Raw genomic sequence first — 8,235 nt, 5'->3', positions numbered from 1 at the left:
GAGAAAAAACAGGCTCATTGCAGGGAGTTTCCAAACACAGCTGTTGCTTTCTTCTCACTACTGCACCAGGTCATTTACGCACAGATTGGGTGTCTACTTTGTGCCTATTTGTGCCTGAATTTTAGTCTGCTAACTGAAGAAGGGAATGACCCACTCTCCTAAAGCCCGGGTGAGATTTCAGCCATCCACGAATTAGTGTGAGATTGGTTATGGTTTTCCTCTAGAGCTGAAGGATTGTTCAGATGTGCCTTCTCCCACCTCGAGCTGTTCTTTATGGTGAAATGAGTGCCTCCTTCTCCAACCCCCCAAAAAGGAGACTTGACCACTTATTTAGTCCCACCATCTGCTTGCCAGGTGGATGGAGGTACATCAGAAGGTACTTCCAAGTACAGCCAAGGGGTACCATGACACCAAGGCTCCCATGCAGTTGGTGGGCACTCAGTTTCCAGAGTCTAATCCAGGACACTTGAAGTTCAGACAGAGAGACATCTCCTGAAGTAGGTGTCATGCCACATAGGACTAAACAGGAGGCTAAGTGGTTCTCTAGGAGTTAGGGGGAATTTAGGTGCCTTCAGGTGGAATTTAGGTTAAATCCACTTTAGGTGGCATTTAGAAGGACCAGCTCTAGCTATGGTTACCTGTTTTACTGTCTGAAGTGCACTGAAAGGCAGTCACAAACCCTCTAGACATGTCCTAGGTGTTGCGAGGTGAAGTAGGAGGGTTTTTGTGCATTGCACATGCCAGAGGCTGCCTAAAGCCACAGGCCCCTTTGGCAGGTGCCCTACAGCCCACCCCTTAATAGCAGCAGCCACCACTGACCACGTAAACCCTGCTTTGAACTACCAAGGTGGCTACTGTGTGTGCAGGTGCACTTTGAACCCCTCAAGCTGCTTAGGGGTGATCTTCTCTTGGTCTGATAGAGGTAAGGGCAAGGTGTGGGTGGGTGGCTGCGTGGGAACAATTTTGCAGGGAGAAACCTGGCGTGGAGCAAGGGTCAGGTTTCCTCCTGCTTATCTATTCTGGCCCCATATAAGAGCTCCATTATCCCACTGAGTGTCTGAGACAGGGAACAAGCTGTGATTTTTAAGACTAATTGCCTGCAGGAGCTATTATTTCTATTTTTATCCTTCCCTGTAACAAAAGCTTTCCAGTAACGTCCTCACCACTCATCAGCATTACCCACTACATACATTTAAATAACACAATTACTGTATTACCCTTTTTACTCCCTGCTTGCTTCTTGATGTTCACCCAACAAATAAATGCCACATTTCTGCTTCCAACTCTATAGTATTTATATGCTCTCAGGACACCTTCCAAAGATCATTTCCCAGGATGGAAAGAGACTATGTTGTGAAGGGTACTGTCCTAACCTGGACAACAAGAAAGCAGTGCACACACACTGACCTCACAAATTAATTGAAAATTCACACTGTACAAAATAATAGATTATGGGTCAATTTGGGAGGAGCTTCAAATTCCGTTTGAATGACAAAGATTAAGCAGAGAGGATGTATTAAGGCACCTGGTTGCATAGTCCCTGATAAAGCTAGTATTAGTAAATATTTTGAGCATAGAGATCCATCAAATATAAGATGGAAAACCACCCTAAACCACTCCCACGCACAGCAAACCCCCAGGGAGCAGAAAAATCTGTTGTGAACTGGGCTGGACTTAAGATGACTATCACCCTTCATCAATGTTCCCCCTAAAAATAATCAAAAAAAAAGGCTGCCACCAGAGATTACAGGGGAAGAAATGAACCATAAGGGCTCTTCAAACCACCCCTCATCTTGCATTGCTGTTACAGACTGCCAGACAGAAGGTGCTGGAGGGACATATGTACCATATCTTACATAGGTGCCTTAGTGGTCACAAGGCTGGTAGCGTGTCCTCGCACCGTCCCTGAGCTGCAGCCTCCCTCCATGGGCTGGGCAAGGCAGGGCAGTGCAGGCAGGGAGGGGTTACACAGCCCTGGGAGCAGAGGTGCACAGTATCAAACTCTCTACATGCAGACAACTAAAACGGCCCAAGATACCCAAATGGAGAGGTTAAGAGTCAACCCTTCAGAGGTGTCAAACAGATGTAGTTACAGCGAAGAGTCCACAGCCGTGGAGTTTGCACCCTCTGGGGTCCAGTGGAGAAGTTCCTCGCCCATGATGAAGCTGAATCATGGAAAAAAATCCTTGGATGTAGACCCAGGGGTGACTAAAAATGTCTCTAATCCTCCCACTCTAATTTCCTTTGTTTCCCAAGACAAATGATAGTATGTGAGTATTTACATACTTCTTGCAGACTGACAGGAAAAAAAAGAGACCCATCTTCCCACCCAAGATCATAAGTTTTCTCCTCCTTCTGGGTATATCTTGAAAGATGTTGGATAATTACAACCTAGCTGAAAGATCATACCTTGAAATAACTTTTCTTAGAACTACCTTTTTACCCACAACCTCTCTGGCCCTCCAGGCACCTCCCACCCATTCCAATCTCATCACCAGAAGCAAGATACCTCTTGTCCAACAAACACCAAATGGAGACAGATCTTGCCAAAGCATGTGCAAAAACAGACAATACAGCGCCACAATGTGTCCTCATGATGGAAACACCAAAAGCCATGGGTGATAGTCATGCTCAACCAAAATGCTTTCGTGGAAATTATTTGGGTGAAAACTAAACAACCATTAGTCACCAAAACTGACTAACTGGGAGAGCTGATAAAGACCCAGAAGTATCCAGTTATCTGCAAGTGACGTGCTTTCACAGCACACCATTTCTGCTTCTTGGCTTCTGATATCATGGACTCCATGAACATGGCTATTTTTTCAACTGGGTGGTCTGCTAACAAGTATTATTTCCCCTTCTCAGCCTCGATCCCTGAAAAGGTTTTTCAGATTTTTTTTTCTTTTGCTAGGACACAAGTTTTGCCTCCTAAAGCAACATGTCCCTGTGGCGGCCACTCAGCTCACGTCAGGATAGGACACATTGAGCTCACAGACGTCACACCAGAGGCTCTACACTAAGAATAACCCTTGAATCAACTCTTCAACTGAATCCTTGCTCCTGGGAACTATATTTAAAAAAAAAAGGCAACAAACCCACTTTCATAACCCAAAATACTTCAAGTTTACCAACCAGCTAGTGACAAAATTACTGACTATAGTTTAGAGTAAATTTTGGATTTCTTGGCGTGCTATCTCTTATGAACAAACGCCGTTGAGAAGCTTCTTCCAGTCTGTGGGTACCAAGAAGTCCCCATGGCGGCTCATGCCCTCAAAGGCACTGGAGACACCGTCCAATGTGTTGTTAAATCTCTCTGTTACCCTACAGACAAGTCAAGGGTTGTCTACTGGCCACCATGGCCATCTGCCATGGACTCACAACCACTCTGCCCCAGCTCTCCAGCCCCAACAAACCCTTGGCCAGGAAGACTGGATCCACACCTCTACTTCTTTTTACTTTTTTTATTTGGTTTACTTGTTTCAGTTGTTGTTTTTAATGGAAAAAAAGTATATTTTTTTCCCTATAGATCAAAATTATAATAAATCACATGCAGGCAATACCCCTGGTATCATATGCAATTAAAAAAAAAAGTTAATGACAACTGTTTTATAACACACCAGGAATTATTTAACAGACTAAACCAAAACAGCCTCTGAGTGTTTCTTAGCTCACTTGGAGATTTCATTTGGAAATTTCCAAAAACTAAGGGGTATAATATGTGTGATGTCTGTGAAAACACATTGAATTTCAATACAATCAACTTCCTCAAAAAATCTAGACAAGTTCTGCAATCAACTTATCAGATACACTAGAAATTTTATGCAATAAACTTATCAGTTCCACAAAGTTTATTCAGTTACCTAACCAAGTTTGCAGGATGCAGGGGGGCTGGAGTAGGTGATCTCTGAAGGTCCCTTCCAACCCAAACCTTGCCAACCAAATATGCTGGTTTTATAGCCCTGTGTCCATCATTTTGAAAAACAATGTAATATTAGAAAAGATCTTTCAGAGCCTGTGCTATAGAGAGACTTAAAGACAATTTCAGTAATTATCAGATTTGGAAAATGTTATGAACAAGCTTACCAGAATTAAATGGTACAAACCAACAAAATTGATTTTCTGCACATACCTTTTAAATGAACAGCTTTCACTGTATGAAGAGCAATACAAAAAGAAAACTATTCAAATTTCACAATTTTTTCAAGAAAAAAGAACATTTTTATTCAGCAGTTTATTTCACATTTTCCGTGAGAAAATAAAAGTAATTGTGAAAATACTGTAGTGTGAAATTCAGCTTGGAAGTCAAAAAGGTCCCAGCCAGGACATTGAGACGTTATCAGCAATGGGGATTTTTTTCAAAAGCACTATTATCAAGGCTATGAAATTAGAAAAATAGCACACTGACATTACAGATGGCATCAGAGCCGCGGATAACCTGGGAGAAAATGGAGAAAGCAGGTTCAAGATTTCTGCTGCTTCATATCTTCAGAAGTAATGATGATAATTTGTTTTTTAAGGAAGCTATCAAAGTTAATAGCAACTGAAGAGAGAGCCGTGCCTGGCAGAGACAGCGTACGAAGGACGCAGCGCCGGTTGAAGCTGTTCAGACATGAGGTTTCTCAGTAGTCACTAATTAAATTGCCCCTTGCTGTATGCTCAGCCATCCAGTCCATCTCCAGCACTTTACAGGAGGAGCTTTGGCAAAAGCCACGCAGCAGAAATGTGAGGCTTTCTGGCATTGCCAAGCTGCGAGAACAGGTGTGCTCCGCAAATTCATTTCAGCTCTGTGCACCAAGCCGTACCTCAGCGTTACGCTGCGGTCAAGCCCTGAGTTCCCCCTGCAGCTCCCAGGGATTGAAGGGGGCCACACCAGTACTGGAACACCAGGATGCAGCTCTGGAGCCGGGAGCTGCTCCTGCACCCTTTCCCTGGGCTCCTGGAGGGGCTTTCATTTCTACCACAGTTTACCCCGTCAGGATGCCAGGCATTGCAGTTACTCAGAAAGTAAGAGAAAGCTGAAGAATTTCATGATTATTGAAATGAGCAGAGTTTGCATTTAATACAAATATTAACTTGCGCGTTAAGAAGGAAATTTTTGCAGGATACCCCATGTCTCTCTGACAAAGAAACACAATAAACAGGACAGGAACTGAGCAGAAAAAAACCCAACCCAGATGTACCCACTGAGCGAGTGGAAGTCATGGGATCTGAGCGAGGAGCTGCAGGCGATGGAGCAGGAGGGAAACAGTCGATAAATCAGGGGCTCTCCGGCGAGAGCAGCGTAGGGAGTACAAGAGGAGCGGGCTGGGAGCTCAGTGCACGCGCCAGTGGGGCCTGGCTAGATGGTTTATTTTTATATCTAAATATTCCACGTGCTCTGGAAGGAATATTGCTGTTTTCACTTCTGAAACAGTACTGTGACTTGTATAAAATGTAATTTGTTTTAACATTTTTGCTAAACCAAAACATACCGGTCTGTTTATTTTGGAGAGATGGGGAGCAAGTGGCAAGGATCGGCTAAAGGCTTTTTTTCTTCCCTCACTGGATTTGGGTCAAATGTTTACAGATTCAGACCTGCTGTCAGAGCAGCATCCACCCAAATTTGCTGCCAGGAATGAACTCCTTAAATAACACAGGTCTCCTTCCAGGCTGAAAGGTGACCAGGAGTTTTCAGCAAGAGGACCTTCCTTTGTATTTCTGAATGCACTCCAGATTTGAAGGCGCAAAAAAAGCCCTATCGTTCTCTGTGAATCACAGAATCACAGAATCACTACGGTTGGAAAAGACCTGTAAGATCATCAAGTCCAACCTGGAAAAAAAAAAAAACAAAACAAAAAAAACCCAAAAAAACCACAAAAAAAAAAAAAAAAAGCCCACCACAAAAAACCAAAACCCACCACACAACAACAACAAGCCACAACGCACCCAACACCACACAGCACCATGTATCTCATTGCAGAAACCATGAGCTGCTGACTGCGTCTGCCTGGTGCAATACGGCAAGTGCCGGGGCAGTTGTGCTTGGACTGACTGTACTGCAGCTCCAGCTCACTTTGGGCTCAGAGCTGGGATTCATTTTTCACTCGCTAGCAAAAAGATTTGGGGAAATTATTTTGCCAGAGAGTAAGAATTTCTGGCACCTGACCCTCAGAGGAAGGTTAATGTTACAAAATTCCTAGGATCTAGAGCCGTTATAGAAGCGCTTCAGCTGGAAGGAAGCAGAAATGGATTAAATGTATTATTTATGGTGAAGGCAGGGCTTTATGGTAAACCAGGAGCAGCCCAGCACTGGGCAGTTGGCAGTGCCGATTAACCAGTTATATAAGCAATGAAATACCATATCAAATGTCCCGTGGTTACTCCGTACTTTTACTCCAAGAATTAACTCCTCTTCCCCGGTAATTGGTTTCCCCCCTTCATTTCTGTGTGCTTCTGTAAAGGTCTCTGATGTCTTGTGCCTCCTTTAGGCATTTTTATCTCTGAAAATAAGTACTATAACAGACAAATCAGAAGGGAAATATTTCCCATCCTTCTTATCCAGAGGCAAATACTTAATAAAATGCAAAAGTGATAGAGAATGAAGACCGGCAATGAGGTCTTTAATTAAGGTCATTTTTAATGTGAAGCTCGCGCACAGTGATCAAATGCGAGCTGTTTGAGTTGGAAATACAACATTTGCTGCCTACATCACTCAGCGGAGGGAGATCCCAGTCTCCTGAGCTTCCCTGCCAGGACAACATTCACCCTCGGGGCAGCTCTGCTCTGCTTCCCCAGAGCTCTGCCTCAGAGGCTCCTGTGCTGCCCTTCTCCTTGAAGGATAGCCCCAGAAGGGCAGGAAACTTCAAGGCAAGGGACATGGATTGGTTTTTATTCTCCATGCCAGGACAGAATGTGTTTTTCCTAATTTCTGACGGTAATCCAATGGCTGTGGTGATCATAACAACTCAATTAGGCCGGAAGGGAAAAAAAAGGTGCTGAAATCTGAAGCAGAAACTCTCCTGCTCTGGCCACCCCCTGCTGTGCTCCCTCCTGACCGTCGTCAGTCCCCTGGAACTGAACCACAGCCTGAACGAGCCTCCCCGTCACTCCGAGCTACCATATGCTTTGTCTCTATGACACCATTTGTTTTCTTTTACAGCTATTTTCATCTGTTGTTAAACATTCCTCTGAGATGAGACCTACCTTTATCCCTGGCCAAAACCCATCGCTGGCTCCCTGGGTGGTATATGTCTGCCTCTCTCGTGGATCCAAGAGGCTGCAGCTGCATCACCATGACCTTGTGTCAGCTCGCTCTCTCTTTCCCCTTCTCCCCTCCAGTTAGAGTTTTCTAGGAAGGCAATGCCCTTCTCCTTCCAAAGCATTACCAGTAAAGCCTGTGAGCATCCACCAGATCAAAAGCTAGGGCTGGCTTACCTATGCAAAGCAGGGCTGTTACTTGAGGAAGAGTTAATGAGCCGCTAACCCGCCTCTGAACCTGCTCAGATGCACCTGGATGGAGTAAGACCCTCCAGCTTGCCTGGATATTTGTTTGATCCAAAACTGGATTAAGGAGAGCCATTTTTGATGAAAGACAGCCTGAAGGAGAAACGCCAGCTATGGCCTGGCATTTCCTTCAGTGAGACAGGACTGACCTCTCCAAACCCGGAGACTTCAGCCCATCAGCTGCCAGCGGCAGTTTGCTGCCAGCGGGAAGAAAACCGACCCAGACGTAGCTGCAACCCAGGTACAGCTGCCACAGGCACCCACAGACTTCCCCGGAGTATCTGGAAGCGGTTACTTACTCGGCACCACTGTCCCATGTCATTACCACTTCTCATGTGTAATGCGTCCTCTGTTGCCTGCTGTAGCGCTGGAGAAACCAGGAGAACAAATGTCCCGTCCCGGCATTGAATAGTGTTAGGTTATGTGACTGACGGCTCATCCCCACGAACACGAAGGAGCAGAGGCACCATGATGGGCAGGGGAACCCCTGTAACCTCACCAGAGCTGGCTGAGCCCCGGACGGGGCTGCTCCCAGGGCTGCCACGGGGAGCCACCACCCCACGGTCCATGGGAGAGGCTCCCTGTCAGCTCACGGACGGACAGGGATGCTGCTTGCAGGGGCTTGGGGCTCACGAGGGAGATGGCTGGCGCCATGTTTTCTGTCTGCATTGATCAGCATGGCTGATGCATGCGTGTCTGCACGTCTGCCTGTCCATGGGACTCCATGCTGAGCCTTGCCGCCGGCTCAGCGCA

Source organism: Gavia stellata, chromosome 1, assembly GCF_030936135.1.
Source record: "Gavia stellata isolate bGavSte3 chromosome 1, bGavSte3.hap2, whole genome shotgun sequence".
NCBI classification, from domain to species: Eukaryota; Metazoa; Chordata; class Aves; order Gaviiformes; family Gaviidae; genus Gavia; species Gavia stellata.
The sequence above is the reverse complement of the archived record's forward strand: the minus strand, read 5'-3'. Positions refer to the sequence as shown.